The sequence below is a fragment of the Argentina anserina genome, chromosome 7, assembly GCF_933775445.1.
Source record: "Argentina anserina chromosome 7, drPotAnse1.1, whole genome shotgun sequence".
Classification (NCBI taxonomy): domain Eukaryota; kingdom Viridiplantae; phylum Streptophyta; class Magnoliopsida; order Rosales; family Rosaceae; genus Argentina; species Argentina anserina.
Window position 1 is genome coordinate 6,589,367 of NC_065878.1, and position 22,521 is coordinate 6,611,887.

A 22,521-nucleotide genomic window follows, 5' to 3' on the forward strand; every position below is an offset into this window, starting at 1 on the left:
CTTATGAAATGCAAAACCATCTTCTATGCATTTTAGAGATATAATCATCCTAGACTTTAGGGGCATCCTAAGACTCAAAACAACACACATTTGTTTCGATTTTTCAAACATTTTTTTGATTTTGTTTTTGTTTTTTCGTTTTTATCAAGTAATCAAAGCAAAAATCAGCAAAACAATGATCATGCAACCCTACCCCACACTTAGAAAATTACATTGTCCTCAATGTAAGCTCAATAATTAGAATGTAATTCATAAGTATAGAATAAGATCACACATCAACACATATACAATTCAACCATAAGAGTGAAGGGATAAGAAAATCCAAACTCCCGTAGACGACTCCTCCACATATATGATTGAAATGGGTTGCCTCCCATGCAGCGCTTAATGTTTATAGTCCTTTGGCCTAGACTCTTCACTTCTTTTCAAGTTGCAGGCGACGCCACTTGGAGTTGTACACCTCCAAATTTGTGCCTCTTTGACTATCAAAACTCAATCAGGTTCACTCTACTCTTAAACTACATCGCATCAAGAGAAAGATAATTAGAAAATTGGAGATGAGATCTCGAAGAATAAGTTAGTAAAGTGTTAATGATTAAGCTAAATTTAGTATGAGTTGAATTAATTGCAAATCATGAATCAAAAATTAGAGTGTGGTAGAACTCCGCTTCTTGCAACACTTGTCGTCCTTCCCAAGTCATTGAGAGCTTCAATCAACTATTAACAATAGAATTCTCCAACTCGTTCTTAAAATCCCTATATGGCAACTAATGTATACAAAGACATATAAAATGTTAGTGATCAAGTATAAAATGAAATAAAAGAAATGTTAGCAATTGAATACAAATATAGTTAAACTTAAAGACAATTTTTTGTCTTCTTTTTTTCCGAAATCTACAAGTGTATGAGTAATACTAAGTCTAGTTGATTTTATTCACACACAATCCTAACTTTTAAGGTACGTGGAGCAGAGGAGCTAACTGTGCAATGGACTGAAACAGCCCAAGGTAAGGGTCTTGCTTTATCCGATATACCTTAAAAATTAGAATATCATTTTCTTTTGAAACTATATACATCTATTTATACAAAGTTATTTTCTAAGTTATAAAGTGAGGTGGACGTGCGGCCTAAGTACGTCGTCTAGACACAAACTCATTCCTTTGTTTCAGAAGGCTTGATAGCTAGAATCAGAGATAGTCACAAGGCAGGACTCATTTGTTGGACACCACGGGGGCCACAACCTCGAAAGGATGCTTTCCCAATCGACTCCATCACCGAGATGTATGTCAGTCTATGGGCCTCTGAGATCCAATTTTGTAAACCTTGAACCAGGGTAATGAAAATAGCATAGCCCCTTACTCAGCTCGGAATAACTTTGTGTGTTAGACTGCTCGCAAAGTGTTAATAAAAGCCGCCCTCAACCCCAAGTGACATTAACAAGGTACAAATGGAGGGTTAAAGCTAATATTAACAAAATGGACTTTACCTATTCCGTTCACCTTATAACTTACAATAAACCTGGCATAAATAAACATTTAGCTTCCCTAAAAAAAATTACTATGTGTAACAAGTTTCTTATAGGCATACTACTACAACAATATAACAAATAACAACTTAATATACACAATAAAAATTTTCGTTCTATACAAGTTTTTTTTTCGGAGTTACTGTTCACAGAAGCACTATTTACGATTACTATTCACAGAAACAAAATACAATTATACAATTCACAATATAACACAATAGTAACACTTCAAAGCATTGAGAATTAATCAATTCCCCGGCAACGGCGCCAAAATGATAGAGCGTTCGTTTAGAACGTCTATAAAATACCCTGAAAAACATCATCGTTAGTATAGAATAAGCAGGGATCGTTCAGTCCGGGGAATCAAAAGGGCCTCAACACTTATCATGTTATTGGGGGATTTGATTTGGATTCTAAAACTACAACGTAAAATAAATCCTAAATTACTTATATACAATTGATCAACCACTCATCACATAACCAAAACACGAATTCTACTCAAGAAACATGTATGACATGCATAGAATAACATATAGGCAGCAAGTATTTTCGATTCTTCTTAAGTCCATTTCAATTCCAATTCTAATTAGAGTCCGAAGCGGTTCATCTAATCGTTAAGACTTCTTAATTATTTAGAATCAACGAAGCGTTCAATCCTAAACATATGCTAAAGAGAGTTCAACATAACGAAGCGTCTAGTTAAACAACAAAGTAGCACATAAGCACATTAAGTCGAATTGGAGACATGTTACACAAGCATGGCGTCACTCATCTTGATTAAACATGCAAATTCCTAGAACTATCACAGCCCTATATAAGTATCCATAATTGAAACACGAAGCGCATATTCAATCAATGAACACTTTGGTGAATTAAATCGCAACCCTAGGAGAACCATGGCCTTGGCTTCCTCAAGCATTGATTTAGATGCACAAATTCAAGGAATAAATTAAAATAAAACCTAAATAGAAATCGAAAACCTACTGCCCATAGATGCTACACACGGCACACACACATATTTCATGAGTTCATGCAATTAAAACATAAAACCAAAGAAGTCTGAATTTATGTTCTTCATATATGAAACCGAAAATAACATCCAATGATTCATACAATGAATTCGAAATTTGCAGAAAATAAAAAGAAAGATTACAAGCCATGGATGAATCACACATTAGAAACCTTCTAGGATGAAGCAAGGATGAATTCGAATTGGTGGAGGAGGAAGATGAGCACGACTTGGTGATGATGGATGAAGGTTTTTTGCTTGAATTTTCTGGATGTTCTTGGGCAGCAATTCGACTTTGTTTGTGAGAGAATGGAGATCATGAATTGTGAGGGAGACCATGCCTTTTATAGAGGAAGGAGGAGAGGAGGGGCTGCTAGGGTTTTGAATGGGCAGAAACTAAATTACTTCTTTCCTTTTTCTCCTTTTGTTTCCTTCTTTTCCTCTTTCTTTCCATAATTTCCAAGTCACTATCTCACATTTAATTCTGAAAATAAGGAAAGGAAATAATAAATATAAATCACATATGTTACAGAAATATCGAATAATAAAAAAAAATCCTAACCAAACTAGGTTTCCTAGTTCGACAAGGAATACTACTCTATAGTACTCTCGACAATTTCTGCATTTTACACCCGTTTTAGCACCAAAAGGGAACGAACGTCACTAAAGACTCCTAACTCGACTCAATGACTCTATACTACAATAATAAGATCTAAGCAAAGTACAAATAGAGGTAAAAATATGTTAAATACGTCGCACAAAGTGCGCTTATCATCTATCTGCACTTTCAACTCTTTAAGCTCGTTCTGCCCCATCCTATAAGGCACATTTGATAGAGGTGTTGTACCAAGTACAACATCAATGCAGAAATTGACAACTCTCCAAGGAGGTAAACCCGGTATCTCTTGAAACCCCTCACTATACTCGGATATCACAACAATGTATGTGATAGCTACTTCCTGGTCCACATACTCCACATGTGCCAAGACTCTTGCTCTCATGACATTATCCGACTTAAGGCAACGATAACGAAAACGGGCTTCCCGGGAATATTGAAAAACATTACCATGTCAAAGCAATCGATCAAGCATGTAGTGACTTTAACTAATCAATTCCTAAGATCACATCATAGGTGTGGTCCAGAATCACTATAAAGGAAGCATATAATTTTCTACCCTCAATCACAATAGAACAAGCCTTACATATGGTCTCAAGCTCGAGAGATACTCCAAGAGGTGAAGTGACACATAAAGAGCTTCTAAGAGACGTACGGATCAACCCTAACATCTCTACTACAAAATTAGCAATAAAAGAGTGTAATGCTCCCGTATCAAACAGTACGCTAGCAAGGTAGTCAAAAATAGATAAAATATTTCCACTCCTGTATCCCGCTATTAACCAAGATATTTAGAGGGAAGATGAATTACCGAAGTATTATCACAACACTTCTATTTAGAGGACCAAACCTTTAGGTGTGGCTCCTAACACTCTTGCGTACCCAGTGACATATCAATACCGAAGAGCATGTGATGGGAATCTGCTACAGTCGAGCCATCGCTCCTAGATGATATTGATAGATTACCAAATACGCAACCTACATTCTGATACAAATGTCACAGCCCTGAATTTCGAATGATAAAAATTCGAATTGGAAGCCATGAAAACTCTAAAATAATCTCAAATATATTGAAATCATCTTATCATAATAGTGTATCGAAACTGAGTCCACAACATGGCTCAGTCGACTTGAATAATACATAACCAGTTTATACCTTAGTATTATAACCAATGAAAATGTAAAATTCACTTCAGAGTAAACCCTCAGAATCTGCTAATCCCCTCCTGCAGAACTATCCCCTACACCATCGAATTGGTGCACCGGGATTGTAAAGACAAACCCGGTAAGCTTTTCAGCCCGTATGAGTAAACCAACAGTAAACATACATCGCATAGAAAGGAAATATGTCAAATAAGATTTAAAGACAAACGTACTCATGTGACACTGGGCAACCCATCTGTTACCCATCATTTTAAAACATGGATAGTTATGAGACTCAACCAACTCATCTGTTACCCCTCATGCAGTACACCGACAGGCACTTGGCAACCCATATGTACCCAATGTCACTAAAACAAATATGGGTACTCATGAGACTCAGACAACCCATATGTTACCCCTCATGCAGTACACCGGCAGACTAGAGCTCTAACAGAATCATAAACGACACCCGGCCAAGGCTCGGTTCCGATTACTGCAATAGTCCGAAGACAGAAAAACATGTTCGATGATAGAAAACGTTTTAACAAGACTCAATGTTAAAACCACGAACAATAACAATCCACACATGTTAGTGTACTACAACAAAGCGACTCTTGCTCAAATAAAATAAATATAGTTGCCACAGTATAATTCATTTGGAAATAAGAACGTGACAGTAAACTCATATATATGTATTGTATTTACCATTTTATACACATACACAACCCAATATATCATATACATGTCCTAGTTCGATCTTTTAATAAAAAAAAACTTAACTATGAGTCACCGCCAATGGTAGACTCGTCATAGTGAGATTTACTCACATTCACCATAGTATAGAATCACTAAAACCTTTTCAAAATCATTTATTAAAATAGCGTTTCACTTACCCATCAACCGTAGACGATCAAGTTCACGAATTTAAACCAAAATATATTTTTTTAAATAATTTTTATAACTAGTGAAGCAACGACTATGGTAAGAACTCAAACTAAATTCAATAATTATAACACTACTTCGATCATGATGATCATTGTGAGGTTTACTCACCTTATTTCCTGCGTGCAACTTCCACTACACCGAAAGCGATTCCCTCACTCGTTTCGTCAATCACCTAATATCATGAGAAAATGCTTAGAAAACGATACGTAAAATATCAGGTGACGATTTAAGTACAGCTAAACGTTGTTCATAAAACACTGTTCATGTTACTGTTTACTAAACACTGTTTGGTTGACTGTTTCACTGAATACTGTTCATGAACACTGTTTTCTAATTTTTATGAACAGTACCGATCTGAATTTCTGATTTTTCTCCCATTTTTTCTCTTTAATTCCCCTATTTATACTATTTTCCAAAAATGTCCATATACATTTTGATTCGTAACTTCTTCATACAAACTTCGATTTAGGCGTGCCGCGTGTTCACAACTTCATATTGATGAACTCTACTACTTCGATGAATGAAGTTTTCTGAGATTCCTAACGGATAAAAAGTCAACTCTTGACCCGTTAAGGTAACGTTTCCGTGTATAAATCAATCGAGCACTTTCGTTTTCTCCCTCGTACTATATAATCGGATCACCACCAATTGAAATATCTCCGAACAATAATTATAAAATAATTATAAAATTCCGGGATATTACAAGAGTGGCTTGAAGTTGCAAGATATTGTACAAAGGAAACCGAGTTTGAGATTGTTAAAAAGCTTGATCTAAATATCAATGAAAATATTGAAAATCATTGGGATTCAAATGGGAAGGTATGTCATTTGTTTTCTTTTGAGTTAGAAATTGAGGATAAAGATGATGTTAAAGTTGATTGGAATTCTCCACCCATCTATGATGAATATCTTGATGTTGAAGTTTTTGACGTAACCAATGAGATTGTTGGTGAAGCTCTTCATGACAACAATTTCAATTATTCATGCCAAAATGGAAAGCAAGAGTTCGAATTTTCAAAAGAAGTTATACTATTCTCCGAGATGTCTACACCAAGTGATTTGGGTGTGAAAATTTTGTCAAATGAACAAGGTATGAATCATAATGCATGTTTGGTTTGTGGAAGTAAAATTGGATTTTCACAAGTATTACCATGCTCCATTATGTTTGAATTTCAATATCATGATCGATTTTGGGATGATTTTATACAAGCTTCAATCAATAACAAGTCAAGTGCAAAGAAGAGATTATATGACATTTTGGAGCTTGATTTATTCTCGAAAGATATAAGTGTATCACAAAAGTTTCATGAAAGGTTTGAGTTATTTTCCTCTTATAGCAAGATGTTACTTGTCAACATGACGAAGGAAACAAAGAGAAGCAAGAAGTTAGGATCGCGGGATTACGAGCTTTCGGATGAATCCGACTTCAATTAATACAGTGTAAGGGGGGGTTAACTTCAATTAATATTTGGAGATTCAAGGAGTTGATATTTGATTTAGTATTTGATTTATATTTCTATTTATTAAGGTTGGGAAACTAAACTTAGAGTAACCTGAGATTCTAGAATGATGTATTAGCATTAAGTGGGTGGTTGCACTAGTTCTTTAAATAGGAACCTCTATGTATGATGAATGTAGATTTGAATAATTATAATTGTAATAACCCGATTTTTCGAAACGATTTTTAGATTGTTTAAATTCTATAAAGCTGTGAAATTTAATTAGAGTGAATGTGATCGGTTGCGACGTTGTGAAACGAGAAACGGAAACGTTCTCGGAACGTTTAATTAGAAAAACGTTACGTTTCCGCAACGTATATATCGACTTTTATTCCGTTGCTCAGTTGCGAAAACTTCCTTCACGAAAGTTGTAGAGCTCGTCGATACGAGTTCGTGGATATGTGACGCGTTCTAATCAGACGACGTACATAAAAGTTATTAACGTCGGAAGTTAGTTTCCGATTTGGAAACTAGTATAAATAGAGTATTTATGATTAGGGTTTCCCATAATTGGAAACTCTCTCTCTCTCTCCTTTCGGCCGCCTCCCTCCTTCTCTCTTTTCCTCTCTTTCTTTTCTTCCCCGACACAGAGAGCAGAGCTCTTCCTTGTCTGCCTTCTCCTCACGTTGCACCACCGTTTGGCCGCTTCTCGACGGAGTGCCCCCACCAAAACCTCCCTCCCTTTCCAGTTCTTCAAACCCAGTTTGTGGATTCGACATGCAGTCACAGATGGGGTAGATCGGTGGGTGATTTGATGAAACCAAATCGTTCAAATCCGATCGGTTCTTGATTCTCCGACGACGCTACAACTAGCATATGGTACTTTCTTACTCCTCCATCGAGGATGCTTAAATTCCAGTCTTTGATCAGATTGTAACGATATTCTCAATTTCTGTGAATCCCTCTTTTCTGCGTGATTGCTCCACCGTGCCCTTCGTCGTCTCTATGTTATTCTTCGTCTTTTCCCGATGTCGTGGGAGCTAATGAGAGGCTTAGGTGAGGTCGGGGAGCCCAGTTGAGCAGCTGTTGCAATTTGGGTGAAGTTCAGAACCTATATTTCTGGCGTTGGTAGCTACAGAGAAAAAGAGGAGTTGTTGCTTTGGTTTTCAGCTTATGGAACCGAATTAGAGGTAAAAGCTTTACTGTTTGGTCTGAATTGTTAATTTGGACTGCTTCCAAATTGTGGTGGTTTGAATGGGAAACTCGTTGGTATTCTGTGTTTTAGTTCAGTTCACAAGAATGGAATACATTGTTGTTCTATGAATTTAGTTCTCTATATTTGGACGATTACGAAATCAGTGATCAGTTTGGTTGTTGTTCTCGTTAAATTTCTTGAAATGGATTTGAACTAAAGTTATGATTATATGATGGCACATGATTACAAGCTTGGTGTTTGACATTTGAACGGGTAGATTTAACTTGAAGGAATTCCATATATAGCTGAAAGCAAGCTATGTACCGGGAAGTGATGAAAATTGTGTTCTCTTGATTGAAGTAATTGTGGGTGCCCATAGCAATTTATGGGTGCAAAACGAATTAGTTATTACCAAAGTATGTCATGAGAAGTGAGAAATGCTGGATTATAATGTATGTTTTGGTTGGAGAAATTGCTGATGTTGGTGCTTGTATTGTTACTGGTTCAGTGAACAACCGCTTTAGATTTTGTGGAACTTATTTTGGAACAGGGCCATGCTTGAGTTTTTGGTCTTTTAAAAATGGATTGAAGCTATATTAAATCATGTTGTGAAATCAAAGTATAGAATCAAGTATCATAGAACGATCATGTCCCAAATTAAGTTAAGATGGAAAGTTAATATTTGGGGAATGGTAGTGACATTTTGGATTATTTAGGAATGTGAGTACATGAACAGTACCGTGAATGGTAACAGTGAATAGTAACCGTGAAGAGTAATTTCGTAAAACCGGAAATTGCTGAACAGTAACCGATTATTGCTGTTACGGCATTTAAAGGTTTACGAAACGTTTCTAAATTCTTTTCTTGTCTTTTCAAGGTGATCTATAAAGCAAGGAAAGGAATTATCTTCGGAAATTGTGGAATTACGCTCGAGTCGATAAGGTGAGTAAAATCTCACATATTTACGAATCTACCTTTGCGGAGATTCAAGATTTTACAAGAGTTTTTAATATTGAATTACGACATGTATACGATATAGTGGATTATGTATATATTGTATAAATGGTAATAAGTACATATATATATAGTTTGCTATATTATATACTGTTATAAATTCATTGAGATTTGGAATTTCGATGAAGAGAATTAAATATTGAGCATGTGATTTAATTTGTACAATATGAGGTGTGATTATTGTACGTGGTTTTAACATGGTGTTTGTTAAAACGTTTTATCTTCGGACGAGTTTTGTTTTCGAATGAGTTTTATCTTCGGACGTGTTTATGAAATATGACATGTATATGATATAATGGATTATATATATATTGTATAAATGGTAAATATGTATATATATATAGTTTGCTATATAATATACTGTTATGATTTTATCGTGTTTTATGTCATTTTGATGACGAGATTTATATATCGAGCATGTGATTTTGATTTGTACAATATGATGTGAGATTATTGTACGTGATTTTAACATTGAGATTGTTAAAATGTTAATTTGTCTTCGGACGTGATTTGGTACAATATGATGTGAGATTATTGTACGTGATTTTAACATTGAGATTGTTAAAATGTTGATTTGTCTTCGGACGTGATTTGGTACAATATGATGTGAGATTATTGTACGTGTTTGGCAAGTCGGAACCTAGCCTTTGGCCGGGCGAAAGTTACGATACAGTTAGAGCTCTAGTCTGTCTGCCTTAGTACTGCATGTGAGGTAACGGGTGGTTATCTGCTCATGGGTACTCAGATTGTTTTGGATGTTGGGTAGCGGGTGGCTATCCAATATCGGCGGTGTATTACGAGAGGGGTAACAGATGTGTACCAGCGTTCTTGGTACCCGTATTATAAATGCATTTGGGTAACCAGAAGGGTTACTTAATTTCTCATGAGCGCTTCTTTTTCTTTGGGACAACCAGATGGGCCGTCCACTGACTCATGAGTGCATTTATATTTGTTTGTTTTGTGGATTTTCGTATATATTGATATGCGAGTTATATGTTTTCATTTTACTCATACGAGCTGTAAAGCTTACCGGGTTTGTGTTTACAATCCCGGTGCACCAATTCGATGGTGTAGTGGATGACTCCGCAGGTGTAGATTAGCGGGAATTGACGGACCGCTCAGAGGACTTGAAGTGATTTACCTCCAGCTTGTGTGAGGATTTTGTGTGACTATTTTGTGAGAGATTGTGAGGATTATTACATTCCAACTTACGTATTGTAAATTATAAATTTGGGTTGTAATAATTGGTTTTCTGAGTTGTATTGATAACTCAGTGATGATCCGCTGTGCACTTAAATGATTTCGATTTTATTGAGATTATTTTGTGTTTAACGACTTTAAAATTTTGAGTTTTTAAGCTCGAAATTTTAGGGTCGTTACAATAATTTCTATTGAGAAATATATAGTTTTGCTCTTCTATCATTCTCATTTCTTTAGTTGTGCCATGATATTTTAGTTTTCATCCTCTACTGATTTGGTTCCCGCATCAACATTACTACGTTTAGGTTCTTGGACTTGTTGCAGAAGGTGTTTTACGGCAGCGATGGGGCGAGGGAGGCTTTGGTGGAGGTCTGTGAGGATGAGTATGTGCAGAGGATGACGTTCGAGAGTTACTTGTACAAGAATAGGTGGGATGATGCTAAGATGAATTGTGGTTAGGGGGCAGCACTTCAACTGTGTTGTAGTCTAGCAGTTTGATTTCTTTTTCTCCAGGGTGTTGCTTAGGTGAAGAACAAGCCATGTTCAACTTGGTGGGGGGCTTCTATGCAGGTTCTTTCATGTACCAAATGTTTTTCCTTCTGAACAATTTACGTTTCTATGTGTATTAATAATGTATGAGCATGCAAGCAGGTTTCCTATTGCCCAAAGAGATGCATTTGAATTGCAATCTTCTCCATTTCGAATTATCAAATTGTTTGGTGTTAGTTTATCACCTTAATATAGTTAGGAGCGGTTGCTCATGAAATTATTTTCTGTGATCACCATAAGCTTTATCTCGTACGTTACTTGTACATATTTGTGTCAGCAACTTGATGCCTGTATACTGGTTATTGATAGGATAAAGACTATATAATTAAGTTTCCTGGAAATTTGTAACTTGTTTTAGATATGAAATTCTAATTCATTGCTCATGTGATTTCTATTTAAGAATTGACAAAACTCTGATATGCAGCATCATATATTACACCTGTTCTATCATATGAAATTTCTAATTCATTGCTCCTGTAATTTCTATGATTCTATATAAGAATTTGAAAATCTCCAAAATGCAGCATCATATATTACACTTGTGTAGTTGTATTCTTATGTACTTCACAGTCTTACTAGACTTTGTACCTTGTAACACACACACTATATCATATTTGTACTTTTGTTCGGTGGTTGATAGGGAACTACAAGGCTTTTGCATTCTTTCGCCAGACTCACGTAACTGAAGAGCTGAGCAGAAAGGTCCAAGTATATCCTTGTCACGTAGGATAACAGTGGGGAATGTGGTCTATTAAGCTTTGTCTCTGAATCAGTGTTTTAAAACGCTAAGGCGTACCTCAAGGCGTTTTTCCGAGAGTATAGAGCCTTAAGGCGTAAAGCGTAAAAGGCGTAAGCCTTGCGACATAAAAATAATAAATAAACTTATTTAAGTGTAATTATTATTCTTATACATATTACTTGAAGAATAGTTTATAAAACACAAAAATTGTCATGCATACATATATTAAGTAAAGTAACAAAAGTCTAGAACCATACAATTCAAAAAGTTTACCAACATAACTTGATCTACTGTAAGCCCCGAAATTATTGACGAGCTAAGTTGAGATCGTATGGTGATTATTTTACAATCTCGGTGATTAGATTAGTAAATGCTCGAAAATATTATTTGTGAGTTTTGATTAAGTGAATCTGTTGATCGAAGAGCATGATATTAAAGTATACGTTACGACGAGAACGTAGAAATTTTCGGAGAATTTTCTGGGTTCCAAAGTTAATATAATAAGGTTTGGAAATATAAGGAATGTATTTGGAAAATGGGAATTAGTTACGGTGTGATCTTAGCCGTAGAAATTGATCAATTAAATTCTAGCCATTGGATCAGTAAATTGGCTATAATTAATATTGGAAAGAAAAAAAAAAGCTTCATTTTATCCTAAAAACAGATTGAGCTCCCGAGTCCCAACCTCATTCCTCTGCAACCCAACGACTACACGACTTCCCGACATGATTATGCCGCCGTCAGGCCGTCTCCGGCCAGCGCACCAGTCGCGTTGTGACCTCCTCCTCTCTGCCGTCCTCCCCATGTCATGCCTCGACCTACCGCCGCCGGAGAAGAGAGAATCGAAGAGGGGAATCACAGACTATTCTGGGTTTTCTTCCGGCGAATTTGCAGCGTTTTCCGACGTCTCCGACCACCGATTGGGTTGTTCCTGGTATAGATTCTCATCTCCACTTCGTGATCTACGTGTTTGTGTTCTTAGTTTATCGAATTGATGAAGTTTTGATCTCTTCGGGTTCTGTGATGCGGCTCCTCTTCTGTTTTTTGGCGCCTTGGTGAGCGTTTTTTGGCTTTTTGCTCATTAGTGGAACTTTTTTTGCACCTCTACACCTTTTTCAGAAAGGCGAGGCGTTTTCGACTAAGCATTGAGCTTTTTAAGCCTCAGGCGAGCCTTGAGGCGAGTTTTTTAAAACATTGCTCTGAATCATCAGCGTGGCTTTGTAGCTGATTTTAAGCTATACTACTTTGGTGGATGGTGCACTATACATTCGTGAAGGTAATGATTATTGGAGATGCACTGCAAGTAAAGACTCGACACATTGAAATGAAGTTCATAAATGGGGTTTGAGGAAATCTGAGAGAGAGAGAGAGAGAGAGAGAGAGAGAGAGAGAGAGAGAGAGAGAGAGAGAGAGAGAGAGAGAGAGAGAGAAGGAAATCTCAGATTACCACTGGAACAGGAGGAGTGATGGTGAGCAGGGGAAGGAAGTACGTATGGATTGCTTGATGAACTGTATGGTCCTCACTGTATGGTCCTCAACAGGATTGATGCTCAAATCGGACAGAAATGTTCATTTATATGAAGAGCTCACACCTTTCAACAGAATTGAGAAGCATTTCTTATGTGAAAAGATGGTTACATAATGAAGAGAACTCATTAGGATGGCCATGACAGAAGAGTATGTTGTTGAACTCAAGTTAAGGTGAAATGGCTTCTTATCTGGAACAGATCACTTACCTTCCAAGCACTAATTCAGAGGTGTCCTCATAAGCTGATACTTATCAGAACTGAAAACTGCGGCCTAATCAATTCCAGTTGTTAATGGAGAAGGATTCATTTGTCTGTTACCATTGAGGTTGGTCTACTGTACAATTTTTCAGCTCATGGCAGCTTTAAGCACTTGGTAGTAGAAAAGGGTAAGGGATACATACTTGCAGTTGCAGTTATCATCGGTCTTATTGTCACCGTGTTCTTGTATCAGTTGTATGTTCATGTGAATTGCTGGAGTTGTGTATGGGATGTGATCAATCATGTGAGATGCCAGATACCATTGTTTTCAAAGGCGAAATTGAGGCGCGCCCTGGGCGTGCTCCGGTGCGATGCGGCAACAAAAAGCCTCGCCACCACCAACTGAGGCGACTTGCTGGAAAAGCGGAAGAAAAGCGTTGGGGCGGCCTGTTTTTGCCGAAGGCGATCACTGATGCGGCCGCTCAATCTCTCGTTTTGAGCCGCAACCACTTAAAATGTCAAAGCGAGGACGTGGAGGATCCGCCGGAAACAAGTTCTGGATGTCACTGGGTCTACCGGTGGCGGCGACGGTGAACTGCGTGAACAACACCGCAGCGAAGAATCTGTACATCATCTCCGTCAAGCAAGGGCCGTCTAAACCGTCTGCCTAGCGCTTGCGTCGGCGACATGGTCATGACCACCGTCAAGAAGGGGAAACCTGATTTGAGGAAGGTCCTGCCGGCCGTCATCGTCAGGCAGTGCAAGCCGTGGCGCCGAAATGACGGTGTCTTCATGTACCTTGAAGATAATGCTAGTGTTATTGTCAATCCCAAGGAGAAATGAAAGGGTCTGCGATTACTGGTCCTATTGGGAAGGAATGTGTTGATCTGTGGCCAAGGATTGCTAGTGCTGCTAATGCCATTGTCTGAGTGATACCATCCTCCATCTCTCCAGTTGACAGAACTTGGTAATAGATGTCTCCTAAATTTAACAGAGTTTTGCTTAATGGGTTTCATATTTTGTGTAAACTTGAAAATATACCCACATAAATCTTTTTTTAAACCTATATAGATTCATAAATTATTTATGAACATATTACATTAAAATAATATATGTTGGAAAGGCAGTCGCCTTAAGTCGCCTTAGTACGCTGATGCTCTCGCCTCGTGAGGCTTCCTCACATCGCTTTCGCCTTCGTTTTTGCCTTTGAAAACATTGCCAGATACCAGACTTTGAAAAGTAGTTTGCCAACTTCTAAATGACATCAAAAAGAGAATGATTGAATTCGGTTTTTATTGTTGAAAAGAAGTTCAACATTAATCTTCGACTCTAATTGTGCAGCGCAGACAAGAGGTTGGACTATATTCCAGATATGGACCTACCTATTTATTTGATTGCCTGTAACTTTTGGAGGTCTGGAGAGGCTGCAATGAAGTGGGAGACTTACCCTTTCGCATTTCAATATTCATCTCCTTAGGTAACTAATCTTTTCTCTGGGGAAACTTCTGTTATTTTCATTTTTTCCCTCTGGACAACTATCTAATGCAATATATAATGACTGCAATATAAAACCAACATTTATACAACGACAGTGCATCATAAAACCAACATTGGGAGATATGCCCTTAATATTCTTTCTTTCGTTCTTTTCTTTTTTTGGCTTCAACCCTGACAATATGATGTTGGGGATATCAAACTTTTGAAGTTTAGTAGATTATATCGTGTTCACTTTGGAGTTTGAACTAGGGAATGTGCATAGCCTCAGCACATGAAAACAGCGAACCCCTAACATTCAAACTAGATGCATCATCTAAAACACTTGAGCAGTGAAAAAAATTGAAGGTGCTTACTCCTTTGTGCCACTCGAGTGGGATATATATGACACGGAAACAGTCAAACTTGAGCAGTAAAAAATTCGTGGATGCTCATAGGACGACAAATGGGAAGCGGGTTGCTCGACCAAGCTGAATCAGCTAACAATGAGTTTACTGCCTTTATATGACTTGCTTCCTCGTCACACGCCATATCTTTAGAAAGGCATCCAATTTCTGCTCCATACATACCAAGCCCACAGCAAGCACTGTTTACATCCTCAAATCCTGCATTTCATATTTGCATCTCAAATCCCTTGAGACTGAAACTAAAATTGTCAAAAATAGAAGGGAAGTGTTTGTGTTTGTGTACCATATTGTTGTGGGTTGTTTATGATCTTTGTAAGCCCTTGGTAAACATCACAAAACACAATTGTGCGTCAGGCAACTCTGTATGAAGCTCGGATATCTGCTCACGCAGCTCTCTGTTGTACTCCAAGACCTGCACATTGATCTCCTTTACACATCCCCTTGGAACATCATCCTCATCATCATCGGAATGGACTGTTGAATTGGTTTGGTTCAATAACACCCGCAGAGTGCATCCCAAAGGCGTATTCCCATGCATATGATCCTCCTCACATTCATTTCATACAGGTTCCGTATAACATGTATCATCTGCTCTGCTAAAATGTGTGCAAATTCTTGACCAGTACTGTTCTGTTTTGCAGTACTCGAGGCATTGAGTAGGAAGTGCTCTATGAAGTCATCTTTTCCAAAGGAGAGGTAGAAGATGGAAGATTTGATGAAACTAAGATCTTTGTCCTCACTAAGCTGGAGTTGTAAGAGTTGCACAGAATCAAAAACTTGGCGGAGCGGCTGGTTCGCTGACTGATAACTCTGGCTGCCGCGGTTCATGATTGTTGCGTGCACTGAACCGAAGTTAAGGCCTCTTTGTGTATTCCATTAATGGATCCATTTTGACTGTGGAATGGTAAGATGTTTTGCATGCCCATCTTCTCAGCTGTGCATATATATAACATGTCATTCTGCAATGATGACATCAAAGCAAGGAGATGAGGAAGTGATGGTTACCAGGAAGATGGGGAATAAGAATTGAGCCGTCGGAACCATTACATGAATACAAGGACAGGTAACTGTGAATAAGAGGGTAAAACAATGTGTTGTCTCCGCAATCAACAGAGGAATCCCCCATATGTAGAATGCAGAGATATTTCTACAAATTTTGGAATCTGCAAACCTCTTTCAATTCTGCATTAGGTAAAACCGTAAAACCATAAACCCCATGATCATTAGAGGTAGATGATGAACAAGAAAAAACACTTTAGTTTTGGAAAATAGGGTTTCTCTCATTTTTCTCTTCATCTTACTCTGCATTCTGTCGTGTGCGTTTCAAACTTGCATAGTCTGTGTGAGTGTGTTACTATGAGTTAGGCAATAAGCATAATAATTAATAAGTATGATTGATAATTTATCCAAAGTTCCAAACTAGTGTAATGCTTGATCATTACACCTGCTGAGATTTATTTCAGTGCTAAAGAAACTAAACAATTTGAATGTTTGCAAGTGGCAAGTGACAACATTGTTATTGACTATTAATTATTGAAGGCTTAATTGTGAAACTCCTATGGTGTAGGATTTTGTTGTTTCATTGTTTTCTTGATTTTGTCATATGAGATTTCGAATGGTGGTCTACAATTGCCGGAATCACTTAGGGTTTTAGAAAAAAAAATTCGGTGCCGTTCGACAATGCGTCCTTCGGTGATACTGTCGGATGGGAGTTATGGCAGGTCGATTGGTGGCCTTGTGTTGGATTGTTGGGGGTGGATCGACAAGGGGTGGTGCTTTGTAGTTGCATTCGGAGAGGATTTGTGTTGCAGAGTTTGCTTTCGGCAGCGATGTCATGGCTTTGTCTTGAGTCTCTGGTTGGGGCTTCGATGGGGAGTGCGGTGGCAGCGGAGTCCGTCGTGGCGGCTCCTCTAGGTGTTTTTACTTTTGGATCTAGATTGGGTCATGGCGGCTTGGCTGGGTTGAATGATGACGGTGGTGCTGCTCCGCTACAACCACGGACAATGGTTATCTAGCTGTAACGACCCTAAAATTTCAAATATGAAAACTCAAAATTTCAAAGTCGAGAAACACCTAAACAATCTCAATGAATAGAAATCGTTTTAAATGCCACAGCGGATCATCTTTGAATTTAAAATACAACTCAGTCAAACCAATTATTACAAACCAAATTTATAATTCAATATTAGATAAAAATAGAAATGTAATAATCCTCACAATCTCTCACAAAACCCACAAATAAATCCTCACAAGTTCCCACACAAATCCACAATAAAAACCTCACCACAAGCAGGATAATGAACGACTTCGAGTCCCCAGAGTTGTCCTTCGATTCCCACTAATCGACACCTGCAGTAGTATCCCCTACACCATCGAATTAGTGCACCGGGATTGTAAACACAAACCCGGTAAGCTTTACAGCTCGTATGAGTAAAATAAAACGAATATAACTCGCATATCAATATATACGACAATCCACAAATCAATAAATATAAATGCACTCATGAGTCAATGGACGGCCCATCTGGTTGTCCCAAAAATATGAAAATGAAAGTGCTCATGAGAAATTGGGCAACCCCTCCGTTTACCCAATTGCATTTATAATACGGGTACTAATGAGCGCTGGTACACCTCTGTTACCCCTCACATAGTACACCGCCGACATTGGGCAACCTCCTCGCTACCTAACGCCCGACATCGGGCAACCTCCTCGCTACCCGATGTCCAAAATATGAGTACTCATGAGCCGATAACCCATCTGTTACCTCACATACAGTACTCTGGCAGACAGACTAGAGCTCTAACTGTATCGTAACTTTCGCCCGGCCAAAGGCTAGGTTCCGACATGCCAAACACGTCCGAAGACTGGTCCGAAGACATAAACACGTACAATAATCTACTCATTATTTGTACAAATCGCATCAACATGCTCAATATATAATTCTCATCACCACTGTGATCATATTCTCAAACGAAATCCTAACAGTATATAATATAGCAAACTATATATATATGTACCTATTTACCATTTATACAATATATATATAATCCACCGTATTATATACATGTCATATTTCATAAACACGTCTGAAGACAAAACGTTTTAACAATTCTCAACATTAAAACCACGTACAATAATCTACTCATTATTCGTACAAATCGCATCAACATGCTCAATATATAATTCTCATCACCACTGTGATCATATTCACAACGAAGTCCTAACAGTATATAATATAGCAAACTATATATATGTACCTATTTACCATTTATACAATATATATATATATATATAAACCACTATATTATATACATGTCATATTTCATTCTTTAATATTTTGCAAAATGTTGAATCTCCGCAAGGGTAGATTCGTAAATAAGTGACATTTTACTCACCTTATCAACTCGAGCGTAATTCCACAATTTCCGAATATAATTCATTTCCTTGATTTATCGATCACCTTGAAAAGATAGGAAAAGAATGTAGAAACGTTTCGTAAACCTTTAAGTGCCGAAACAGTAATAATCTGTTACTGTTCAGCAATTTCTGGTTTTACGAATTTACTGCTCACTGAGTACTATTCACACTATCATATTCATGTATTACTGTACAAATACACATCCATTACGTATTCATGTACGAGTACATACGGTTTACGTATTTTTGTATGTATAAATACTATTCAAATGTATATACTGTCTCAGTAAATAATAATTACTGAATTACCCTTCTCAAAATTTCTTTTTACATTTACTGAATGTAATTTACATTTACATTTACCGTACGTAAAATAAAATTTACATTTACCGTACGTAAATCACATTTTTACATTAACCGTAGTAAAAAAAAATTAAAAAATTTCTGATTCGGAATCATTGTTCACGCGCCGCCGCACGTGGCGGCGCGTGGGGTGCACTCACCACCTCCGGCAGGCTGCGCGTGGCGCTCACGCGCCACTCACTGTGGCAGCGCGTGGGACACACGCGCCGACACCAACTACGGCGCGTATCACGCTACCGCCGTGCCCAATCTCCTCCTTTTCCCCCTCTTCCTCCCCACGGCCTCACGCAGCCCCTAGACCCCTTCAAGCCCTCACATGCGCCGCCTATGGCGGCGGTACCTCCCCACCATCTCCAACCTCCGATCTCCACCAAAACACAACAAATCAACACAAGAATTCAACAACATCATCACAACAACCAACCTAAGCTATCCTCACCTCGATTCGTGCTCGAAAACCACCGGAGACGAGCTTTGATGCGGCGGAGGGAAATGCAGCAACTTGGCAATGTTCGAGCGGCTTCACGACGGTGGGGCACGGGCTGGCGAGCTGAAGGGTGGGTGCGGGAGTCCTTGTGATGACGTTGAGCCTGGCGGTGCACGTCACGGTGGCGCGGAGGGCGGCGGATCGAAGAAGAGAATTTTCGGAGGGAGAGAGAAGGACAAATCGGGGAGAGAGAGAGCTGAGGGAGGTGGGTGACAGGTGAGAGAGTGTGGTTTCCAGAAATGGAAACCCTAATCACAAAAATGTCATTTTTATACTTGTTACCAAAATCGGAAACTAACTTCCGATGTTAATAATTTTCACGTACAACGTCCGATTCGAACGCGTGACGCGTCCACGAACTCGTATCGACGAGTTCTACAACTTCCGCGAAGGAAGTTTTCGCAACGGAGTGATGGAATAAAATTCAATATATTCGTTCGGAAACGTAACGTTTTTCTAATTAACCGTTTCGAGAACGTTTCCGTTTCCGTTTCGTAAAGTCGCAAACAGTCAAATTCATTTTTCATTCTTGAGAACGTGACCTCTCTTGAGGTTGCACGTGAGGTAAGCTATGTCTCTCCTAGTCCAATTCTCTTAACTACTAACAAGAATCTTCCTTCTGTGGTGCAAGCTCCGAAGCTAGATCTTATGGTTCTTCCGGACCACTTGAAGTATGCATTTTTGGGAGATGAGGATACATTAACCGTGATCATTTCATCTGCGCTCAACGAGGAACAAGAGGAGAGGTTGATTGAAGTGTTGAAGAGACACAAGACGGCAATAGGATGGACCCTAGCCGACATCAAAGGAATCAGCCTTACCATGTGTGTGCATTGAATATTGCTAGAAGATGGGGCCAAACCAACCAAAGAAGGTCAGAGACGCCTTCACCCACCAATGATGCAAGTTTTAAAGGATGAAATCACTAAGTTGCACGATTGTGGTGTGATCTACCCCATCTCGGATAGTAGGTGGATCTCTCCCATTCAAGTTGTGCCAAAAAAGTCAGGCATCACGGTGGTGGAGAACAACGAGAACGAGTTGGTGCCTCAAAGGACAGTGACCGGGTATAGAGTGTGTATTGACTATAGGAAGCTCAATGCTACAACAAGGAAGGACCACATGCCATTGCCATTCATTGATCAAATGCTTGAGAGGTTAGCTGGTCACTCTTTCTATTGTTTCCTTGATGGATATAGTGGATACAACCAAATTAGTGTTCCGGAAGAAGATCAAGAAAAGACTACATTCACATGCCCTTTTGGTACGTTTGCTTACCGTCGCATGCCTTTTGGTTTATGCAATACTCCAGGTACGTTTCAACATTGTATGTATCACATTTTCTCGGAGTTTATTGGTTCTAAAATTGAAGTTTTCATAGATGATTTTTCTGTCTATGGTGAAAATTTCGACACATGCCTAGAAAATGTTGAACTCGTGCTTAAACGTTGTGTAGAAACTAACTTGGTTTTGAATTGGGAAAAATGTCATTTCATGGTCACACAAGGCATTGTCTTAGGCCATATTGTTTCATCTAGGGGAATTGAGGTTGATAAATCTAAAATAGATCTTGTGCGTCACTTACCCCTCCCCACAAGTGTGAGGGATGTTCGATCGTTTCTTGGACATGAAGGTTTCTATCGTAGGTTTATCAAGGACTTTTCCAAGATTGCGAGATCAATGAGTTCATTGCTTCAAAAGGACGTTCCCTTTCACTTTGATCATGATTGCAAGCTTGCATTCGAGATTTTGAAGAAGCTCTTAACTTCGGCACCAATCATGGCACCGCCGGATTGGTCCTTGCCATTTGAGTTGATGTGTGATGCTTCCGACTATGCAGTTGGAGCCGTGCTAGGGCAGAGGAAGGACAAGCAACCCTACGCCATCTATTATGCCTCACGCACGCTCAATGATGCTCAACAAAACTACACCACTGAAAAGGAACTTCTTGTCGTGATCTTTGCTCTAGATAAGTTTCGTTCCTACTTACTTCAATCCAAAGTTATTATTTACACTGACCATGCAGCTTTGAAGTATTTAATGATGAAGACGGATGCCAAACCAAGATTGATTCGATGGATTCTTCTACTCCAAGAGTTTGATCTTGAGATCAAGGACAAGTAGGGAAGTGACAATGTTGTGGCAGATCATTTGAGTCGTTTGGTGAGAGATGCCGAACCCTTGGCTATCCAAGAGAGCTTTCCGAATGAGCAACTCTTCTGAGTTGAGGTAAGTGAGCCATGGTATGCAGATATTGTCAATTATCTTGTTTCTAAGCAATGTCCGGATACTTTATCGCATGCTCAAAAGAATAGACTCAAGGCTTTAGCTAAGTATTATGTTTGGGATGAACCATACATGTGGAAACATTGTGTTGATCAAATCATTAGGAGGTGTGTCCCTGAATCTGAACATCATTCTATACTTACAAGGGAGGATGGCCACAAAGTCCACAAAGTTGAAACCAAATTGGTTGAGGTTTCCTAGATTCGGCAGATCTGACCTTTGTCCCTTGTTGTGGCCATAACTTTATCTAGAAAATAGATATTGAGATGATTCCAACTGGAAATTTCAATTACACTTCCGTGGGTTTTCATCCATATATCATGCATTTTCTCAATCATTTTGAGCTGTCCAGGGGAGCCCGTCAAAGTTGGATGATCTGCACTGCCAGAATTCTGATTTCTTTAAGGATTGCATATCTTTTGCATTAATTGTATATCTTCTTCCTCCTTTAATGCTGATTTCTTTTGCACAAATTTCTTCCTTTGAATTAGGGAGGCAGCAAAAGTCTTAATTGTTGCTGTCATGTTTGATTTTTCTTACCTCTCCTCATTAAATTTGCTGCATGCCTTCTTTGACTTTCTTGCCTCTTCTCATTTAATTTGCTGCATGCCTTCTTTGACATTATTTGGTGCAGGGATTTATGGAAATTCTGATACATATTTGTGCTCTATATGCAGGAGGAACAAAGTCTCAAGTTTCCCTCATAGCCCTTGGATCAAAAGCAAATCAATGGCTGAGATAATTCTGTCAAGCTCACTGGACCTCCGAGTAATGACTCGGTCATATCTCCCTGTAGGAATAAGATATCGATTTGATTCCAAATCCTACAGAAACTAGACTCAGAATATTTTTTATCCATGTAAGGTATGTCTTCTAACGCAATCGGAGCTATCCAGAGGAGCCCGTCGAAGTTGGACTACAAATCTTGACAGCATTTTCATTCTTGCATGGATTGGGCTTTTAAG

The 22,521-nt window shown here is 38.6% G+C and overlaps 2 protein-coding genes and 1 pseudogene across 3 annotated transcripts in view; 2 read left to right on the forward strand and 1 right to left on the reverse strand.

Moving 5' to 3' along the window:
- LOC126802151 (uncharacterized) overlaps positions 1 to 22,521 on the reverse strand; it is a 334,978-nt gene that overhangs the window by 157,141 nt on the left and 155,316 nt on the right. The gene's annotated exons all lie outside the window — the stretch shown is intronic.
- LOC126802143 (rust resistance kinase Lr10-like) overlaps positions 1 to 22,521 on the forward strand; it is a 222,949-nt gene that overhangs the window by 51,145 nt on the left and 149,283 nt on the right. The gene's annotated exons all lie outside the window — the stretch shown is intronic.
- LOC126802156 (60S ribosomal protein L23-like) lies at positions 13,617 to 14,030 on the forward strand (annotated as a pseudogene).